This window comes from Hylobates moloch, unplaced genomic scaffold (assembly GCF_009828535.3).
Source record: "Hylobates moloch isolate HMO894 unplaced genomic scaffold, HMol_V3 SCAFFOLD_1, whole genome shotgun sequence".
NCBI lineage: Eukaryota > Metazoa > Chordata > Mammalia > Primates > Hylobatidae > Hylobates > Hylobates moloch.
The window spans coordinates 204,727,477-204,733,476 of NW_026652276.1; positions in this window are offsets into that span (position 1 = coordinate 204,727,477).

Here is a 6,000-nt window from a genome sequence, read left to right on the forward strand (position 1 = left end):
GTTTTATTGATTTTCTTTTCTTTCAGGAAATTTTATGACTTACCGAAATGCAATTTTCTTTTTACTATTTGCCCTTGTTCTGTTTTCTTTAGACTTGGAGATGGAAAATTATGACCACAGTAGACTTTTTTCCTCAGGTCCAACCTTTCTTTAATTTTTCTCCAAATTTTCAATATAGTCCTTTGTCCACAAAATTGCAATTTAAGTTCTTGTCTTCTATCCTCCACTGTTATTTTTTTGTTTGTTTGTTTGTTTGTTTGTTTGTTTTTGAGACGGAGTCTCGCTCTGTCGCCCAGGCTGGAGTGCAGTGGTGCAATCTCGGCTCACTGCAAGCTCCGCCTCCCAGGTTCACGCCATTCTCCTGCCTCAGCCTCTCCGAGTAGCTGGGACTACAGGCGCCCGCCACCACGCCCGGCTAATTTTTTTTGTATTTTTAGTAGAGACGGGGTTTCACCATGGTCTGGATCTCCTGACCTCGTGATCCGCCCGCCTCGGCCTCCCAAAGTGCTGGGATTACAAGCGTGAGCCACCGCGCCCGGCTTGTTATTTTTGTTTTTCTCTGGGCTTTTTCCAATTCTTGATGTGGAAAATGTAAGCATGAACATTTCACTGGAAATATGACTTCCTTACTCATTTAAGCCTGTGAACAAGCAGTATTTGGGGATTCCCTCCTTACCATACATAAAGGATTCTATTTTTCCATACTCATCCTGAGACCAAGCAGTACTGGCTGTTTTTGTTTCAAAAGTTTTAGCAAGTCCTTTCTTTCGTTCTTGATAGCATATCCTCTGTTTGGCAGAACACAAGACATCTTTTCTCTCTGTTTTCTTTGGCAAGTTATTTTCCTTATCTCAAATTTTTTTACCCAGTTTGAGAGATTGGAGTTTATCTAGGACATAAGCATTCTGTTTCCCTTCAACAGAGTATCTTGAAGTTCGTAAGCTAAGTTAAGACGACTAGGGATTTTATCTTAATATACATACAAAATGCATATGCTAGAAATACCAGCTTTTAGAACTTGTAGACCACCAAACTATTTTGAAGACAGGAAAGAGTAGTGGGAGAGGGCTGTGAATAAAAGCTTTATTAAGGTGTATATGAATATAACAAAAAAAGGCAATTCTTACATTTAATTTCTTCCATTTGACTTTCCTTACCTCAACTAGCATCTATTCTCCTACTCCATTTTCTTCTTTCTTTCTTTGGTGCGGTCTTTTAAGGTAAAGCCCTCATTTTAACAGAAAACATTAGGGTAGCTTATTATGGAAATGAGGGCATATTTTCAGATACATTCCTGCTGTTATCCTTATGGGTACTTTGCAAGCTTCTCTTGTTATGGTTCTTTGTTATATATTTTTCTTCTTTACAAATGTCATCGTTTATGTACTGTTACAAGTCCTCTGAAACACCCTATTCCCCTTGCTAATGTTAATAATTTAAAATGTAGTGACACCCTTTACTGTGGGGGAATATAAAGGTGGCTGAAAGCACAAGGCATTCAGCAGCCATTCACTGTAGCCATAATTGCTGCTTGGCTATGGCAGAACTGATTTTATAGAGACAACAACAGCAAATCTGAATACTGCAAATCTGGATTTGCAGAAAAGTGCAGGGGCAATGAGTGCTACTTCTCCCATGCAGTCTCCAGAAATGTCATGTGTTTTAACTGTTCGTCTTGTAAAATATCTGCACATTTTTATGTAAATGTTGCATATAGCAATGCTTACAAGAATTTGTTCTAGTACATGTTATCCCAAGTTAAATGTTAATTGTTTTCTTTTTCATCAACTAAATTCTGAAAAGTAAGCTAGCACACCATTTTTTTTTTCTGCCTCTCGTTTTTAAATTCATTTTAACTACAAACCTCTTTGGGGCTTTCTTTTTTAGGAATAGTTTATTTACAAATCATTCTAATTTCGTATTGAAGTTAGTGGAAAATTGAACACTTATTCATGCTACAAAATTACGAGTGATAGTTAGTACCATTATATGGCCTAGTCTCCAAATACCTAGTACTTACCTGTAATCAAGAAATGATTTGAAGAGCTAAGTATGTTATAGTTCCCAGGATGCTGCTTACTGGTTTTCTGGCTCCTCTTTAACTTTAATGAATATTCAATGGCTTATTATTATTCCAAATGAGAGAGGAACAACATTGATTTCTTTATTGTAATGTTCTCAAGGTCAGTCTACATTATAAATGAGTAGGCAGGTTGGATACTTGGGAAAATTTGAAGATGCCACGTGTCCCCATTACCACATTGAAATTATTGGGGTCAAGGATATGGTCTCTGCTACCACATAACTTTTTAAAATCAATTTTTATTTTTATACAAATGATAAATGCACATAATTTAAAAAGTCAAATAGTAGTACAAAACTTAAAACAGCATAGAACAGAAGTTACATTCTTGTACCACTTTAACTTTGTTGGATTTTCCCCCCTCAATAATTTGCTTAAATTTTATTTCTTTTATTTCTTCTATATTAACAACTATAAAGTCCTTCCTCATATTATTTTCCACATAATCAAGTGTATCAGGAATCTATTACACTCACTAATTTTAATCAAAGACCTGTCTCCCAAAGCCATCCATCATCCCATATTAATCTGTACTGTTGCTACATGGCTATCATCTGGAATTTTACTGAGTTACTGTCCTGGGATTTCCCTTTATCTTTCTGTATTAGACCCTCTGTTTCTTGGAACCTATGTCATCCATCTTGATGTACTCCCTTGTTTTGATAGTGTATATCCTTTAGTGGCTTCCTAAGAAAAAGTGCATAGATAGTAAAATTTTGAGACCTTGCATATCTGATAGTTTTATTCTAATCTCACTCTTGGTTGATTAGTTTAACAGGGTAGAAAATTTCAGGTTGAATACCAGTTTTCTTCAGAATTTGAAGGTGTTATTTTATTGATTTCGAACTTTCAACATTGCTGTTGAAATCTGAAGTTATTCTGATTCTGATCTTTTGTATATGATTCTTTATGACCTCTAAAAGTTTTTAGAATCTTCTGTTTGTTTATGGAATTCTGAAAGTTGATGATGTACCATAGTGGAATACTTTTACATTTATTGTACTGGGTATTCTAAAGGCCCTTTTTATCCAAAAACTCATGTCTTTTAGTGCTGGAAATTTTTCTTTTGTTATTTTCATATTTTTCTTCCCCTTAATTTTTTTTCTTTTCTCTTTCTGGAATGCCTGTTGGTCAAATGTCAGATTTCCTGACTCACTCTATACAATTAGAAACCACACCCAAGTTTCACTGTGGAACTACTCCAGTGAGCCCTTGAGTGTTGTCATCTCTGGGCAGAGATACTGTAGATTTACTGCTAACATTGGGAATTGGAAACTAGAATCTCTTCTGAGATTCTAAAAGCGGAGTGTTTCTACTGCCACCCTTGCTGCCTGATGCCACATGCTTCTTCACTTTATGTGTTTTCAAATCATAGTTGCCCATGGGTGTGTCTGATTAGGGAAAGGTCACATACCTGTACCCTAGCTGTAAAAGAGCTGGAGATTTCAGGCTCATTGTTTAGGGTCTGCAGATTCATAAGGTCAGAAATTCCATGAACACAGAAAAAGTATTCAAAAGGTACTCAGCAGCTAGTGAATTCAACTGGGGACAGTTGGAACTTCAGGACGTTTGATGACTGGGGAGAGGGTCTTTGTTAAGAAAAAGCAATAATATGAAATATTAATGCTTTCCAATTTTATCAAGATGATAGCATTTTTGTGTACTGAATGACATGCATATTACATACATAATAAAATTGTTAAACTCTGTATCTAGGAAGTAAACAGTATTTATTTTTGCCTCCATACAAAGTCTTTAATAAGAACTGTGTTTTTTCCCCCACATTAACTAGGTTACTTGTCCTTAGAAAGTTGGCAATGGTTGAATGGGTTAGTACTATATGTTCATACACGTTGATATCATTTATCTATAAATAGCTATTTAGCTGATTCATTAAAGAAAATTGAAGTAAGTCATTTTGATATAATAAATTGTCAAAGTCAGTGGTATGCAGGCTTTTCATTTGTAAATTATAATTACTTTTTAAATGTTTGTCTCCTACATTAGCCTCAAAGCTCTCTAGGAGCTGGTATCATGTCTTATTCATCTTTGTATCTTTTTAGTCTTAACATTGAACCTATACATTATTCAATGTATATTTGTAGATCAAATGACCACCTTTGATTCAAATAAAAACATATGAATTTTTATCAGGTACAAAGATAGTTACACAGAATCTGAGATCAAATAAAGAGAAACCACAGTCTTGCCCAAACTTCCACACAGTACTAAGCATGTGGTATTCTGAGAGCACCTGGAGAGAAAACACAATACATAAGAGACTGCACACAGCCTAATGGGAGCCGGAACAGGGCTTGTGACAACAGCAATAGAAAGGAATGACCTCCACTTGAGATGACCCAGCAACCTAATTCAAGTCCAGAGGATAAAGTGATTTTTTTTTTTCCCTCCTAAGTGAGCTCAGGTGTCCAGGGGCCTAGTCTGAGAAAAGAAATGTGTGTTATATTTTAGGGATTTGGGGGAATAATAGTTTTTAGCATGAAGTGATTGCAAAAACACTATGTCAAGGCTTCACTTGGTCTTAGAAAGCAACTCTGGAAGCATATGGAAGCAAGCTTAGTATCCGGGAGCATTGGAAACTAAAGTGAAAATAACCAGGACAAAAAGTAGGCTGGCATCCCAATGGACTGGGGGAGACTGGCAGCAGTTCTTATAGCAGCATTAGCATCACGTGTTAGAAATGCACATTCTCAGGCCCCACTCTTGACCCACTGAACCTGAAACTCTGGGGATAGGACTCATCAGTGTATGTTTTAAGAAGCCCTCCTGGTGATTCCAATAAGTAGACCTTCAAGATGACCTCCAAGGGATGAAATTTACCACCCCCACCAGCCACCTTCCACCCTTTCCCAAGCATATAATGCTTATGGCATTACACAAACTATGTTTGAATCATATCTTTTGAGGGGATGGAACTTGTAATGAACCACTGGGATTTATTCTTGTCAGTTTAAGACCTAGATAGGATAGAGTCTGTAGGTGGAATGTCTTTATTGTTCACACCTGGCAAAATAGCTGCAAGGGCAAGCAGGTATTTATTAGCTATAGCTTTTCTAATCTGAGTTCTGATAGTAACTAGCCATGTAATCTTAGTAAAATCACTCAACTTCATCATGCTTCTCCTTACTCATTTGTAAAATGAAAGGAATGACTTAATGATTGCTAAGGTCCTTTTCAGCTCAAAATTATATAATCAATCCCATGTATTTTGGATTTTTAAAAAAATGCTGCATTTTAAAAACCAATGGGTAAAAGGCAGTGCATAAGGGAATATAAACAATTTCATGTTTTTTCACTATTACAAATCCTTTTTTGGTGGTATGAAAATGAATATATAAGCCTTATCATAAGCCTACTCTATTGAAAGAGGGATTGGTAAGAATACAACCCCCTGAACATAAAAATCCTACTTTTAGTTACCTCAGAGCAGGAAGGAAGGGTAATCGGTGACTGTGGTTTCATGGAATTATTGATCTAATATTTATCATTTATATTCAAAACTGGATTGCATAATACTTGATAGATGTTACATCAGTCATGATTCTCAGTTCCCCAAGGCTGGAAGTTAGTAGTATTCATTGATTTTTTTGTTTTGTTTTTTAATAGAGGAAGAAACACACTGAACACGCAAACAACTTAGAGTGGATGGTCACATTAGAATAAGTTCCTCATTCCTAGTTTAGGAGTCATTCAGCTCAATATCTTTACTTAGAATCAGTTTAAAAATTAAATTACATATTCGCTTTCTCACATTCAATTTTTCCTCTTTTTAGGAAGATATAATAGAATATTGGCACTTTTCTTTCACCTTCATCCTCTTCATATTGAAGCTATTGTGTGTTTATTATATGTTCTGTTGGACTGGAGCTTTGAACTGATGAAAGAGGAAAGCTATA